This window comes from Heterodontus francisci, chromosome 2 (assembly GCF_036365525.1).
Source record: "Heterodontus francisci isolate sHetFra1 chromosome 2, sHetFra1.hap1, whole genome shotgun sequence".
NCBI lineage: Eukaryota > Metazoa > Chordata > Chondrichthyes > Heterodontiformes > Heterodontidae > Heterodontus > Heterodontus francisci.
In genome coordinates, this window is record NC_090372.1 from 182,727,186 (window position 1) to 182,744,336 (window position 17,151).

General features: G+C 44.3%; 1 protein-coding gene across 3 annotated transcripts in view; it reads left to right on the forward strand.

Moving 5' to 3' along the window:
• LOC137349193 (integrin beta-1-like) overlaps positions 1 to 17,151 on the forward strand; it is a 120,481-nt gene that overhangs the window by 25,247 nt on the left and 78,083 nt on the right. For 2 of the 3 annotated variants that reach the window (XM_068014638.1, XM_068014632.1), the window contains exon 2: positions 2,411 to 2,593. The gene's annotated coding sequence lies outside the window, so the exon portion shown is untranslated. The remainder of the gene's footprint in view (positions 1 to 2,410; positions 2,594 to 17,151) is intronic. The other variant, XM_068014622.1, reaches the window with a different exon arrangement.

The window sequence follows — 17,151 nt, forward strand, 5'->3', positions numbered from 1 at the left end:
CTTAAATGTGGGAGGCATTATTGGGAAATTTGCTGATGACACAAAAATTGGCCGTGTAGTTGATAGTGGAGAGGATAACTGTAGACTCCAGAATGATATCAATGGTTTGGTTCAGCGGGCAGAAAAGTGGCAAATGGAATTCAATCCGGAGAAGTGTGAGGTAATGCATTTGGGGAGGGCAAACAAAGCGAGGGAATACACAATGAACGGGAGGATATTGAGAGGGATAGAAGAAATGAGAGATATTGGAGTGCATGTCCACAGGTCCCTGAAGGTGGCAGGACAGGTAGATAGAGTGGTGAAGAAGGCATATGGAATGCTTTCCTTTATTGGCTGAGGTATCGAATACGTTATGACCGAGGCAGGAATAATGCACCATCAATTCAGTCCAAATACTCCACAGGTCACAGCGGATTATTAAAGTTTTCCCACCGACTGGAAATTTGCCAAATTAAACACTTTAGTAACCCCCAGAATAAAATAGACCAAACTAGGTATCTTTAAACAACAACAAATTAACTATTTATGAATAAACTAAATCTTAACCACTATTGAGATAATTTATGTCTAAAGACCTTATAGCTTCTTATTTATTCTAACTCCCCCATTCACACACATACATTCAAAAATCAACGGTTAACTGGTTTTTAAAAAATAATATTTCTTAGGAATAGGAACATAGGAACAGAGGAGCAGGAGTAGGCCATTCAGCCCATTCTGCCAAGCCTGCCCCACCATTCAATACGATCATGACTGAACATCCACTTCAATGCCTTTTTCCCACTCTATCCTTCTATCCCCTTATGTCATTTGTATTTAGAAATCTGTCAATCTCTGCTTTAAACATACTCAATGACTGAGCTTCCACAGCCCTCTGGGATAGAGAATTCCAAATATTCACAACCCTCTGTGTAAAGAAATTTCTCCTCATCTCTGTCCTAAGTGGCTTCCCCCTTATTTTGAAATTGTGTCCCCTGGTTCTAGACTCCCCAACCAGGGGTAACTTCTTACCTGCATCTACCCTGTCAATCCCTTTAAGTATTTTGTAGGTTACAATGAGATCACCTCTCATTCTTCGAAACTCTAGAGAATACAGGCCTAGTTTTCCCAATCTCTCTTCAGAGATCAGTCTCGCCATCCCGGGAACAAGTCTGGTGAACCTTTGTTGCACTCCCTCTATGGCAATAATATCCTTCCTAAGGTAAGGGGACCAAAACTGCACATAATACTCCAGGTGCGGTTTAACTAAGGTTCTATACAACTGAAGCAAAACTTCACTACTCCTGTACTCAAATCCTCTTGTGATAAAGGCTAACATTCCATTAACCTTCCTAATTGCTTGCTGCATCTGCATGTTAGCTTTCAGTGACTTATTGACAAGGACACCCAGCTCCCTTTGTACATCTACACTTTCTAATCCATTTAAGAAATACTCTGCACATCTGTTCCTCCTACCAAGGTGAATAACCTCATATTTTTCCACATTATATTCCATCTGCCACATTCTTGCCCACTCACCAAGTCTGTCCAAATCTTCTTGAAGCCACTTTGCATCTTCCTCACACCACACATTCCCACCTAGTTTGTGTCATCCGCGAACTTGGAAATATTACATTTGGTATCCACATCCAAATCATTGGTATATGTTGTGAACAGCCGGGGCACAAGCGCTGATCCCTGTGGTACCCCATTAATCACAGCCTGCCAACACAAAAATGACCCCTTTATTCCTACTGTCTGCTTTCTGCCTGTAAACCAATCCTTAATCCATGCCAATATATTACCTCCTATCCCATGTGCTTTAATTTTGCTAAACAACCTCCTGTGGAGGACTTTATCAAAAGCCTTCTGAAAATCCAAGTATACCACGTCCACTGAGTCCCCTTTATCAATTCTGTTAGTAACATCCTCAACAAACTCCAACCAGGTTCGACGAACATGCTTTCTCATTCATAAATTCATGTTGACTATGCCCAATCAGATCATTATTATCCAAGTGTCCATTTATCACATCCTTTAGAATAGATTCTAGCATTTTGCCAATGTCTGATATAAGGCTAACAGGTCTGTAATTCCCTGTTTTCTCTCTCCCTCCTTTCTTAAATAGTAGGGTGACATTTGCGAACCTCCAATTTACAGGAACCGCTCCTGAACCTTGGAAGTTGATAACCAATGCATCCATCATCTCCATAGCTACCTTTTCCAATACTCTGATATGTAGAATATCAGGTCCTGGGGACTGATCAACCTTCAACCCCATTAATTTCTCCAATACAACCTTCTTATTAATACCAATTTCCTTCAATTCCTCATTCCCCCTAATCCCTTGGATCTCTAATTTTGGGAGATTTATTGTGTCTTCCTCAGTGAAGACAGACACAAAGTAATCATTTAACTTCTTTCATTGCAGCAGCTTTTTCGGGAGCAGAGAGTGCGAGCGAGTGAGCAGCTGGGAAGAGACCAGGGGGCTGCTGGGAAAGTAAAACCCTATATATTTGGGCCGTTTCTGAACCCGAGACACGACACCTGTAGTGTCTCCCACCCGCCCTCCTCCTCTAACCAAAAAAAAAGGACTCGGTGGTGTGTAAATAAGGTAAGGCTTTTTCTATTTCTCTTTTTTTTAATCGTGTGATTGGTTAAAAACTTTTCGTTCCTTTTTCATTTAACTAAGTTTAAGCTTAAGATTAAAAATGGCAGGAGATCTCAGACCCGTGACATGCTCCTCTTGCTCAATGTGGGAGCTCAGGGACATGGCTGATGTCCCTGACTCCTTCACGTGCAGGAGGTGTGTCCAGCTGCAGCTCTTGTTAGACCGCATGACGGCTCTGGAGCTGCGGATGGACTCACTTTGGAGCATCCGCGATGCTGAGGAGGTCGTGGATAGCACGTTTAGCCAATTGGTCACACCGCAGATTAGGATTGCTGAGGGAGAAAGGGAATGGGTGACCAAAAGGCAGAGAAAGAGCAGGAAGGCAGCGCAGGTGTCCCCTGCGGTCAACTCCCTCCACAACAGGTATACCGTTTTGGATACTGTTGAGGGAGATGGCTCACCAGGGGAAGGCAGCAGTAGCCAGGTTCATGGCACCGTGGCTGCCTCTGCTGTTCAGAAGGGCGGGAAAAAGAGTGGAAGGGCTATAGTCATAGGGGATTCGATTGTAAGGGGAGTAGATAGGCGGTTCTGCGGTCGAAAACGAGACTCCCGAATGGTATGTTGCCTCCCAGGTGCACGGGTCAGGGATGTCTCAGATCGGCTGCAGAACATTCTGAAAGGGGAGGGTGAACAGCCAGTTGTCGTTGTGCACATAGGCACCAATGATATAGGTAAAAAACGGGATGAGGTCCTACAAGCAGAATTTAGGGAGTTAGGAGCCAAGTTAAAAAGTAGGACCTCAGAGGTAGTAATCTCCGGATTGCTACCAGTGCCACGTGATAGTCAGAGTAGAAATGAAAGAATAGTCAGGATGAATGCGTGGCTTGAGAGATGGTGCAGGAGGGAGGGGTTCAGATTTTTGGGACATTGGGACCGGTTCTGGGGGAGGTGGGACTATTACAAATTGGACGGTCTATACCTGGGCCGGACTGGAACCAATGTCCTTGGGGGTGCTTTTGCTAACGCTGTTGCGGAGGGTTTAAACTAATGTGGCAGGGGGATGGGAACCAAATGAGGTCAGTAGAGAGTAAGGATGTAGTAACTAAAGCCTGTAAGGAACTAGATAATGAAGTCAGCGTGACTAAGGGAAAGAGTAGGCAGGGAGCAGATGATGAAAGCAAAGGGACTGGTGGTCTGAGGTGTATTTGTTTTAATGCAAGAAGTGTAGTAGGTAAGGCAGATGAACTTAGTGCTTGGATTAGTACCTGGGAATATGATGTTATTGCTATTACTGAGACTTGGTTAAGGGAAGGGCATGATTGGCAACTAAATATCCCAGGATACCAATGCTTCAGGCGGGATAGAGAGGGAGGTAAAAGGGGTGGAGGAGTTGCATTACTGGTCAAAGAGGATATCACAGCTGTGCTGAAGGAGGGCACTATGGAGGACTCGAGCAGTGAGGCAATATGGGCAGAACTCAAATAGGAAGGGTGCGGTAACAATGTTGGGGCTGCACTACAGGCCTCCCAACAGCGAGCGTGAGATAGAGGTACAAATATGTAAACAGATTATGGAAAGCTGTAGGAGCAACAGGGTGGTGGTGATAGGAGATTTTAATTTTCCCAACATTGACTGGGATTAACTTAATGTTAGAGGTCTAGATGGAGCAGAATTTGTAAGGAGCATCCAGGAAGGTTTTCTAGAGCAGTATGTAAATAGTTCAACTCGGGAAGGGGCCATACTGGACCTGGTGTTGGGAAATGAGCCGGGCCAGGTGGTTGACATTTCAGTAGGGGACGACTTTGGGAATAGTGATCACAATTCCGTAAGTTTTAGAATACTCATGGACAAAGACGAGAGTGGTCCTAAAGGAAGAGTGCTAAATTGGGGGAAGGCCAACTATACCAAAATTCGGCAGGAGCTGGGGAATGTAGATTGGGAGCAGCTGTTTGAAGGTAAATCCACATTTGATATGTGGGAGGCTTTTAAAGAGAGGTTGATTAGCGTGCAGGAGAGACATGTTCCTGTGAAAATGAGGGGTAGAAATGGCAAGATTAGGGAACCATGGATGACAGGTGAAATTGTGAGACTAGCTAAGAGGAAAAAGGAAGCATACATAAGGTCTAGGCGGCTGAAGAAAGACGAAGCTTCGAAAGAATATCGGGATTGTAGGCACAATCTGAAACGAGGAATTAAGAGGGCTAAAAGGGGTCATGAAATATCTTTAGCAAACAAGGTTAAGGAAAATCCCAAAGCCTTTTATTCATCTATAAGGAGCAAGAGGGTAACTAGAGAAAGGATTGGCCCACTCAAGGACAAAGGAGGAAAGTTATGCGTGGAGTCAGAGAAAATGGGTGAGATTCTAAACGAGTACTTTGCATCGGTATTCACCGAGGAGAGGGACATGACGGATGTTGAGGTTAGGGACAGATGTTTGATTACTCTAGGTCAAGTCGGCATAAGGAGGGAGGAAGTGTTGGGTATCCTAAAAGGCATTAAGGTGGACAAGTCCCCAGGTCCGGATGGAATCTATCCCAGGTTACTGTGGGAAGCGAGAGAGGAAATAGTTGGGGCCTTAACAGATATCTTTGCAACATCCTTAAACACGGGTGAGGTCCCGGAGGACTGGAGAATTGCTAATGTTGTCCCCTTGTTTAAGAGGGGTAGCAGGGATAATCCAGGTAATTATAGACCAGTGAGCCTGACGTCAGTGGTAGGGAAACTGCTGGAGAAGATACTGAGGGATAGGATCTATTCCCATTTGGAAGAAAATGGGCTTATCAGTGATAGGCAACATGGTTTTGTGCAGGGAAGGTCATGTCTGACCAACTTAATAGAATTCTTTGAGGAAGTGACAAAGTTGATTGATGAGGGAAGGGCTGTAGATGTCATATACATGGACTTCAGTAAGGCGTTTGATAAGGTTCCCCATGGTAGGCTGATGGAGAAAGTGAAGGCGCATGGGGTCCAAGGTGTACTAGCTAGATGGATAAAGAACTGGCTGGGCAACAGGAGACAGAGAGTAGCAGTGGAAGGGAGTTTCTCAAAATGGAGACGTGTGACCAGTGGTGTTCCACAGGGATCCGTGCTGGGACCACTGTTGTTTGTGATATACATAAATGATTTGGAGGAAAGTATAGGTGGTCTGATTAGCAAGTTTGCAGACGACACTAAGATTGGTGGAGTAGCAGATAGTGAAGGGGACTGTCAGAGAATACAGCAGAATATAGATAGACTGGAGAGTTGGGCAGAGAAATGGCAGATGGAGTTCAATCAGGGCAAATGCGAGGTGATGCATTTTGGAAGATCCAATTCAAGAGTGAACTATACAGTAAATGGAAAAGTCCTGGGGAAAATTGATGTACAGAGAGATTTGGGTGTTCAGGTCCATTGTTCCCTGAAGGTGGCAACGCAGGTCAATAGAGTGGTCAAGAAGGCATACGGCATGCTTTCCTTCATCGGATGGGGTATTGAATACAAGAGTTGGCAGGTCATGTTACAGTTGTATAAGACTTTGGTTCGGCCACATTTGGAATACTGCGTGCAGTTCTGGTCGCCACATTACCAAAAGGATGTGGATGCTTTGGAGAAGGTGCAGAGGAGATTCACCAGGATGTTGCCTGGTATGGAGGGCGCTAGCTATGAAGACAGGTTGAGCGGATTAGGATTATTTTCATTAGAAAGACGGAGGTTGAGGGGGGACCTGATTGAGGTGTACAAAATCATGACAGGTATAGACAGAGTGGATAGCAAGAAGCTTTTTCCCAGAGTGGGGGATTCAATTACAAGGGGACACGAGTTCAAAGTGAAAGGGGAAAAGTTTAGGGGGGATATGCGTGGAAATGTCTTTACGCAGAGGGTGGTGGGTGCATGGAATGCTTTGCCAGCGGAGGTGGTAGACGTGGGCATGATAGCGTCTTTTAAGATGTATCTAGACAGATACATGAATGGGCAGGAAGTAAAGAGATACAGACCCTTAGAAAATAGGCGACAGGTTTAGATAGAGGATTTGGATCGGCGTAGGCTTGGAGGGCCGAAGGGCCTGTTCCTGTGCTGTAATTTTCTTTGTTCTTTGTTCTCTGCTATTTCTCTATTCCCTATTATAAATTCTCCTGACTCTGTCTGTAATGGACCCACATTTGACTTAGCCAAATGTTTCCAGTCTGTTTTTGTATTTCTTGCTAGCTTACATTCATATTTTAGTTTAGTTTAGTTATACAGCACTGAAACAGGCCCTTCGGCCCACCAAGTCTGTGCTGACCATCAACCACCCATTTATACTAATCCTACACTAATCCCATATTCCAACCACATCCCCACCTGTCCCTATATTTCCCTACAACCTACCTATACTAGGGGCAATTTATAATGGCCAATTTACCTACCAACCTGCAAGGCTTTTGGCTTGTGGGAAGAAACCAGAGCACCCGGAGAAAACCCACGCAGACACAGGGAGAACTTGCAAACTCCACACAGGCAGTACCTAGAATTGAACCCGGGTCACTGGAGCTGTGAGGCTGCGGTGCTAACCACTGCACCACTGTGCCGCCCATTTTCTTCTCCCTTTCTTTATCAGTTTCTTCATCCTCCTTTGCTGTATTCTAAAATCCTCCCAATCCTCAGGTTTGCTACTACAATCCTTAATTTCCTTTGTTATCCACAGTTGACTGCCTTTACTTTTGGGGTTTTTTGTGCCTTGAAGGAATTTATAGTTGCTGTAAACTATGTAATATTTCCTTAAAGACTATCCATTGCCTATGTACTGTCATACCTTTTAATGTATTTTCCCAATTCACCTCAGCCAATTTGCCCCTCATACCTTCATAATTTCCTTTGTTCAAATTTTACACCCTGGCTTCAGATTGAACTACCTCACTTTCAAACATAATGCAAAATTCTATCATATTATGGTCACTCATCCCTAAAGGTTCTTTTACAACAAGATGATTAATTATCCTTTTCTCATTACATAAAAGTAGATCTAAAATAGCCTGTTGTCTAGTCGGTTCCTCAACAAATTGCTCTCGAAAACCATTCCTAACACACTCTAGAAACTCGTCCTCCACAGCATTAGTGCTCATTAGGTTTACCCAGTCTATATGCAGATTGAATTCACCCATGATTACTGTATTACCCACGCCACTTGCTTCTCTAATCTCCTGATTAATGCCATGCCCCACACTACCATTACTGTTCGGTGGTCTGTAAAAACTCCTGGACAATGTTTGCTGCCCCTTGCTGTTTCTTACTTCCACCCAAACAGATTCCACATTTTGTTCTTCCAATCTGAGATCCTCCCTTACTAATATATTTATCCTATCCCTGATTATCAGTGCAACACCACCTCCTTTCCCTTTTTGCCTATCCTTCCTAAATGACAAATATCCTTGAATATTCAGTTCCCAGTCTTGGTCACCCGGTAGCCACATTTCTGTTATGGCAATTAGATCATACCCATTTAACTGTATTTGGGCCTTTAAATCGTCTGCTTTGTTGCGAACGCTGCGTGCATTCAGGTAGAGTGCCCTTAACCTAGTCTTCTTGACGTTATTCTGCATTCTAAGCTGAGGTGATGCTCGCCTTTGTTTCGCTTGCCTTCTAATGTCACTTGCAACTTTCCATTTTCTGTTACTAGTTTTACTTCCTTCCAATTTGAGCTATCCCTCAGGTTTCCATCCCCCTGACAAGTTAGTTTAAACCCTCCCCAACAGCACTAGCAAATCTCCATGTGAGGATGTTAGTTCCCGTCCTGTTAAGGCATAGTCCATCCATCTTGAACAGGTCCTACCGCCCCAGAACTGGTCCCAATGCCTCAGAAAGCTGATGCCCTCCCTCCTACACCAATTCTCCAGCCACGTTTTAAATTGATCAGTCTTCCTATTCCTATGCTCTCCAGCACGTGGCACTGGGAGTAATCCTAAGATTACTGCTCTGGAGGTTCTGCTTTTAAATTTCCTTCCTAACTTCCTAAAATCTGCTTTCAGGACCTCATTCCTCTTCCTACCTATGTCATTGGTACCAATTTGGACAATGAACTCTGGCTGTTCACCCTTCCCCAGTAGGATATCCTGCAGCCGCTCTGTGACATCCTTGACCCTGGCACCAGGGAGGCAACACACCATCCTGGAGTCATGTTTACTGTTGCAGAAACACCTGTCTGATCCCCTATCGAATCCCCGAGCACTATTGCTCTTCCACCATTCTTCCTCCCTTCCTGTGCAGCTGAACCATCCGTGGTGCCTCAGACTTTGCTCTGACTGCACTTCCCCTAGGAACCATCGCTCTCACCAGTATCTACAATAGAAAATCCATTAGCAAGTAAGATAGACTTAGGGGACTCCTGCATTGCCTGCCTGGTTCTCTTAGACTGCCTGGTGGTCACCCATTCCTTCTCTGCCTGCATGCTCTTAACCTGCAGTGTGACCACCTCCCTAAACGTGCTACCCACATAGTCCTCTGCCTTGTGGATGCACAACAGTGACTCCAGCCGTCGCTTGAGTACCAAAACCCGGAGTCAAGCTACTGCAGCCAGTGACACTTCCTGCAGATGCATTCGTCTAGGACACGTGGTGCGTCCGTGACTTCCCACATACCTCAGGATGTACATTCCACTTGGCCAAGCTGACCTGCCATGACATAACTTTAAAAACTTTTTATTACAATGAGACATAAAATAACTTACCAGTTACTCACCAATCAACTTCTTCCCCTGTACCAAAGAGAGTGGCAGCTACTGGAGGTTGAAAAAAGATAGAAGAAAGAAAGAAAGGAGTCCCTCCCTCATGCACCAAACTCCCACTTTACACTCTGTGCACTCAAATTTATTTTCTTCTTAATTTATAGTTCCCCTCCTTCCCAAACTCCCTCAATTACCAAACTCCCTTCTTAACACACTGTGCCCTCCAGCAGCACTCAATGCAGACAAGCAGCACTGAGAGTCCCCTAAATATATACTCTGAAAATAATGCTGTGTCAGCCCTGTTAGAGCTCTGCTACAGCTCAGAAATCATTTTAAGCTAGCTACCTAATTAACTAGTGACAAATATTCTCAGAGTGTTAGTATACCCCTGTTTAAAACTGCAAGAAACCTAACTTACCTCTAAACTGAAACAGGAATTTCAATTAATTGCTAGATGTAAACAAAACAAACATTAGTCTTGAGAGATTAACCCTTAAAATTCAGTCACTTAGCAAATTCCCTTCTTCACATTCAGTGCAGACATAAAATAAGTTGCTGGATTGTAAGTCTTTGTGAGTTATGTTCCTGGTTGATGAGGTGTCCAGATTAGAACAATCAGATGCCGTTCGAAATCTCCAGGCGAATTTGATGAACAGTCTTCATTTGATAGGCATTCAAAGCACTTTGGCTGCAGCAGGCGTCACACAGTTCTTTCGGCATGGAGTATAATGACAGATCTATACTGGGATTTTAAAATTGGTAGCTTTTCAATAGAAACTTTATTGCAAATTCCAGAAAACACAATCAGTCAAGAGACGGTCAATCCTGAAGCAAGGACTTCTTCGATTGGAAGAAAAGAAAAGGAATTTTACTACCTCCAGCAATAGAAATGGCCTCTTCACAGGTTTATTTTCTCCTTAAGCAATTAACACAGCCTCTAGCTCATTGTAGAATTTCTGCTGAAAGAAATAGACAGCTCCTTCCTCCAGTAAGCACGTTTTGCTGGTGTCTCTCGAGTTTAAAATGGTTGAAGCTGGTTTTTACACACAGTCAAAAGTTACAGTATACCATGTGACCTCCTCACTCTCCTGCTGTGGCCTAGAAACAGGTGCAGCTGGCACACTGTGCCTCTTAGTTTTTAAAGGCACACTGGGGTAGGTGGTGGCGTAGTGGTATTATCACTGGACTAGTAACCCAGAGACCCAGGACAAAGCAGCCTGCTTGATTGGCACCCCATCTACAAACATTTGCTCCCTCCACCACCGACGCACAGTGACAGCAGTGTGTACCATCTGCAAGATGCACTGCAGCAATGCACCAAGGCTCCTTAGACAGCACCTTCCAAACCCGCAACCTCTACCAACCAGAAGGACAAGGGCAGCAAATACATGGGAACACCACCACCTGCAAGTTCCCCTCCAAGTCACACACAATCCTGACTTGGAACTATATCGCTGTTCCTTCACTGTCGCTGGGTCAAAATCCTGGAACTCCCTTCCTAATAGCACTGTGGGTATACCTACCCCAAATGGACTGCAGCGGTTCAAGAAGGCAGCTCACCACAACCTTCTCAAGGGCAATTAGGGATGGGCAATTAATGCTGGCCTGGCCAGCGTCGCCCACATCCCATGAATGAATAAAAAAAAAGAGTTTTCCAGGAACACTGTTTTAATTGGAAGAGAAAAAAATAGTTCCGTGACAAATAGAAAAGCAGAGGTGTAATGCTGGAACTCTATAAAACGCTAATTGGGCCATAGCTGGAGTATTGTGTACAGTTCTGGTCACCACATTACAGGAAAGACATAATTGCTTTGGAGAGAGTACAGAGGAGATTTACAAGAATGTTGTCAGGGCTTGAAAGTTGCAGCTATGAGGAAAGATTGGATCAGCTAAGGGTGTTTTCCTTCGAACAAAGGAAGCTGAGGGGTGACTTAATTGTGGTGTACAAAATTATGAGGGGCCTAGATAGAGTAGACACGAAGAACCTGTTTCTCCGAGCGGAGAGCTCAATTACCAGGGGAAACAGATTTAAGGTGATGGGTAGAAGGATTAGAGGGGAAATGAAGAAAAGCTTTTTCACCCAGAGGGTGGTGGGTGTCTGGAATTCACTGCCATGAATGGTGGTGGAGGCAGAAACCCTAAACTCTTTTAAAAGATACCTGGAACTGCACTTGAAGTGCTGTAACCTGCAAGGCTATGGACCAGGTTCTGGAAGGTGGGATTAGATTGGGCAGCCAATTTTTTTGGCCAGAGCAGACACGATGGACTGAATTGCCTCCTTCTATGCCATAATTTTTCTATGGTTCTACTTACCAATACGGTCAATCATTATCCCAGAATAAAACACACCAACCAGGTTCTTTAATAAACAGCAAAATTGTCAGTTTATTATAAAACAAGTTTTAACCAGTAATGAAGCAAAGCATAAACACACAGATCTAACTATAAAAGTTCCTTTTTACCTTAGCCCCTCACACACACATACACTGGTTAACTGAAAAAATAGGGATTTACTCTTTCGAGCTCTAGTACAAAAAACACAAAAATAAAATACATTGGCCAAAATACTTGCTAATTCTTGAAGAAAAAGCGAAGATATGAAAAGATGTCAGAAGTCCTTTTAGGTTTGGCGTCCCAAATACCTATAGACGGCTGGCACTGGGATCTTCCTAGAACAGCTCTTGTCAGGCGATATTGAAGATCAGTTTGGGCAGGCTTTCCAGGGAAAATGCAATAACAAGGGTTTCCGGCAGTTTCTTACACATGTTTCTCAGCTTCTCAAGAGATGGAAAACTGCCAGGCTTTTTCAAAGAGCTGGAACAGACTGAGCTGGATGTTGCTGTCTTTGCAAGTTTTCTCCAGCTGTCTTTTCAAACCATTGTCCATATCACAACTCATTGTCCAAAGTGAAACCATAAACAATGTCAGGAGCCAAGCCTCCAGACCACTATAAATCTTGACCTGTCACTTCACTGTAAACATCTTTTCCCAAGTCAATAACAACACCTGCTGGGTAATTATTTGAAGACAGATGCCTTCCAGTAACTGTTTACAGTTCAGTGACCCTTTTAAAAAAAAAATCCTTGGACTCCTTTTCAGTTTTAAACCACAAACCTTCAAAATTTAACAAAAATGGAAGGACTTGTAACAATTATTATTTGTAAATATTTTTATGATTTTTTATGTGTTTTAAATTGAGAGATGTTAGCAATGGGGAGTGGATACTTTTGTGTTTAGGGCACTCATGTTGGAATCATCTACCCTCTACTAGATCACATATTGTATTGATGCAGAGTAAATGTCCTATTTTGGCAATTCAGGTGGGGCCTGGCTGTGAGGAGGAGGTAGCTATGACTGTAGCTTTTTTTATTGCCAGTTTTTTTTGTCTAAGTCTCTTTCCTGGATGTGCAGTATGGTTCATCCAAGTTCCCCTCCAAGTCACACACCGTCCTGTCATTGACATATATCACCTTTCTTTTATTGTCACTGGTTCAAAATCCTGAAACTCCCTACCTAACATCACTGTGGGAGTACCTTCACCACACAGACTGCAATGGTTCAAGAAGAAGGCTCACCCATTCTCAAGGCCAACTAGGGATGGGCAATAAAATGCCAGTTTCGCCTGTGATGCCCATCCCGAGAATGAATTACTACAAACTCGCCCACTGGTCATCATTCATGTGAGATATTGGCAGGATATTTGTTGGAAGCAATGCAGTCTGATCTTGTCCTCACCCTCAATCCATTCATCCAGTAGATGTTAAGGCCAGGTGGTAAAGGAGTGTAGGTGGTTTCCACTGCTCAACTCCCAACTGACCGTAGCAAGATTTTATTTATTCGTTTGGGGGATGTGGGCATCACTGGCTAGGCCAGCATTCATTGCCCATCCCTAATTGCCCTTGAGAAGGTGGTGGGGAGCTGCTTTCTTGAACTGCTGCAGTCCTTGGTGTGTAGGTACACCAACAGTGCTGTTAGGAAGGGAGTTCCAGGATTTTGACCCAGCAACAATGAAGGAATGGTGATCAAGTTCCAAGGCAGGATGGTGTGTGGTTTGGTTGGGAACTTGCAGATGGTGGTGTTCCCATGCATCTGCTGCCCATGTCGTTTTAGGTGGTTGAGGTCGCATGTTTGGAAGGTGCTGTCGAAGGAGCCTAGGTGAGTTGCTGCAGTGCATCTGTATATGGTACACACTGCTGCAACTGTGTTTGTGAATATTGAAGGTGGTGGATGGGGTGCCAATCAAGTGGGCTGCTTTATCTTGGATGGTGTTGAGTTTCTTGAGTGTTGTTGGAGCTGCACCCATTCAGACAAGTGGAGAGTATTCCATCACACCGACTTGTGCCTTGTAGATGGTGGACAGCCATTGGGGAAACAGGAGGTGAGTTACTCGCTGCAGAATTCCCAGCCTCTGACCTGCTCTTGCAGCCACAGCATTTATGGGGCTGGTCCAGTTCAGTTACTGATCAATGGTGACCCCCAGGATGTTGATAGTGGGGGATTCAGCGATGGTAATGCCATTGAATGTCATGGGGAGATGGTTAGATTCTCTCTTGTTTGAGATAGTCATTGCCTGTGTTATGACCGAGGCGGGAGCAATGCACTGTCAATTCAGTCCCATCATTCCACAGGTCACAGCATATTATTAAAGTTTTGCCACCCAACCGGAAAACAGCCAAATTAAACAATCTAGTAACCCCCAGAATAAAACATACCAAACCAGGAATCTTTAGACAACAACAAATTAACTATTTATTCAAAGCAAATCATAAACACTATTAAGATAAAGCTATGTTTAAAGACCTTATAACTTCTTATTTTAACCTAACTCCCCCATTCACGCACATACACTCAAAAATCAACGGTTAACCAGTTTCTTTTTTAATAAGTGATGTTTTAAAAATTAGCTTTTTCTCAAGAATATATAAATAACTGGGTTGTTCGTCTTTATGGGTTATGTTCCTGATGGGCGAGGTATCCTAGTGTAAAAATAATAAAATGCCACTCGAAGTCTCCACGCGGATTTGATGATACCGTCTCTTAGTATATAGGCATTCAGCTGCAGCAGGCATCGCACAGTTCTTTCTATGATTAGCACAGCAATAGGTCTACGTGAATTTTTAAAAATTGGCAGTCTTTGGTAAAAACTTTACTGCAAATTCCAGCAAATACAATCAGTCAAGAGAGATTCAATCTTGAAGCAAAGACTCTTAGATTGGAAGTAAAGAAAAGGAATTTTGCAACCTCCAGCAATACAAATGGTCTCTTCAAAGGGTTTTTTCCTCCTTAGATGATTAACACGGCTTGTAGCTGCTTCTAGAACGTCTGCTGAGAGAAATAGACAGCTCTTTTCTTCAGTAAGCACGCTTTGCTGGTGTCTGTCTAAACTGGTTTCGTCTGGTTTTTTCACACAGTTGAATTGAAACATTATACCATGTGACCTCTTCATTCTCCTGCTGTCACCTAGGTAACAAGTGCATCTGGCACACTGTGCCTCTTAGTTTTTAAAGGCACATTGTTTTAATCCGAGGAGAAAATAACTACAGTTCCGTGACACCTGGCACTTGTGTGGCACAGATGTTACTTACCACTTATAAGCCCAAGCCTGGATGTTGTCCAGGTCTTGCTGCCTATGGACATGGGCAGCTTCAGTATCTGAGGAGTCACGAATGGTGTTGAACATTGTGCAATCATCAGCGAACATCCCCACTTCTAACCTTATGATGGAGGGAAGGTTATTGATGAAATAGCTGAAGATGGTTGGGCCTAGGACACTACCCTGAGGAACTCCTGCAGTGATTTCCTGGGAGTGAGATGATTGACCTCCAACAACCACAACCATCTTCCTTTGTGCTAGGTATGACTCCAACCAGTGGAGAGTTTTCCTCCGATACCCATTGACCCCAGTTTTGCTAAGGTTCCTTGGTGTTCAAATGCTGCCTTGATGTCAAGGGCAGTTACTCTCACCTCACCTCTGGAGTTCAGCCCTTTTGTCTATGTTTGGACCAAAGCTGCAAGGAGGTCTGAAGCTGAGTGGCCCTGGCGGAACCCAAACTGAGCGTCAGTGAGCAGGTTATTGCTAAGCAAGTGCCGCCTGATAGCTCCTTCCATCAACTCCTTCCATCACTTTGCTGATGATTGGGAGTAGAAAATGTTGTCGAGGAGAATACTGAGATTCAGACTACTAGGCTAGATGGGATTGAGGTTCACAAGGAGGAGGTGTTAGCAATTTTGGAAAGTGTGAAAATAGATAAGTCCCCTGGGCCAGATGGGATTTATCCTAGGATTCTCTGGGAAGCTAGGGAGGAGATTGCAGAGCCTTTGTCCTTGATCTTTATGTCATCACTGTCGACAGGAATAGTGCCGGAAGACTGGAGGATAGCAAATGTTGTCCCCTTGTTCAAGAAGGGGAGTAGAGACAGCCCTGGTAATTATAGACCTGTGAGCCTTACTTCGGTTGTGGGTAAAATGTTGGGAAAGGTTATAAGAGACAGGATTTATAATCATCTTGAAAAGAATAAGTTCATTAGCGATAGTCAGCACGGTTTTGTGAAGGGTAGGTCGTGCCTCACAAACCTTATTGAGTTTTTCGAGAAGGTGACCAAATAGGTGGATGAGGGTAAAGCAGTGGTGTGTTAGCTTTTATTAGTAGGGGGATCGAGTTTCGGAGCCACGAGGTCATGCTGCAGCTGTACAAAAGTCTGGTGAGACCGCACCTGGAGTATTGCGTGCAGTTCTGGTCACCGCATTATAGGAAGGATGTGGAAGCTTTGGAAAGGGTGCAGAGGAGATTTACTAGGATGTTGCCTGGTATGGAGGGAAGGTCTTATGAGGAAAGGCTGAGGGACTTGAGGTTGTTTTCGTTGGAGAGGAGGAGGAGGAGAGGTGACTTAATAGAGACATATAAGATAATCAGAGGGTTAGATAGGGTGGATAGTGAGAGTCTTTTTCCTCGGATGGTGATGGCAAACACGAGGGGACATAGCTTTAAGTTGAGGGGTGATAGATATAGGACAGATGTTAGAGGTAGTTTCTTTACTCAGAGAGTAGTAGGGGCGTGGAACGCCCTGCCTGCAGCAGTAGTAGACTCGCCAACTTTAAGGGCATTTAAGTGGTCATTGGATAGACATATGGATGAAAATGGAATAGTGTAGGTCAGATGGTTTCACAGGCCGGTGCAACATCGAGGGCCAAAGGGCCTGTACTGCACTGTAATGATCTAATTCTAATTCTAAAAAAGACTGATAGGGCAGTAATTGGCCGGGTCGGATTTGTCCTGCTTTTTGTGCACAGGGCATACTTGGGCAATTTTCCACATTGCCGGGTAGATGCCAGTGTTGTAGCTGTACAGGAACAGCTTGGCTATGTGCATGGCAAGTTCTGAAGCACAAGTCTTCAATACTATTGCCGGAATATTGTCAGGGCACATAGCCTTTGCAGTTTCCAGTGCCTTCAGTCATCTCTTGATATCATGCGGAGTGAATCGAATTGGCTGAAGACTGGCATCTGTGATGCTAGGGACATCAGGAGGAGGCTGAGATGGATCATCCACTCTGCACTTCTGGCTGAACATTGTTGCAAATGCTTCAGCCTTATCTTTTGCACCGATGTGCTGGGCTCCAGCATCATTGCGGATGGGGATATTTGTGGAGCCACCTCCTCCAGTTAGTTGTTTAATTGTCCACCTCCATTCACAACTGGATGTGGCAGGTCAGCAGAGCTTAGATCTGATCTGGTGGCTATGGGATCACTTAGCTCTGTCTATCGCATGCTGTTGACGCAGTTTGGCATGCAAGTAGTCCTGGGTTGTAGCTTCACCAGGTTGACACCTCATTTTGAGGTATGCCTGGTGCTGCTCCTGGCATACCCTCCTGCACTCTTCATG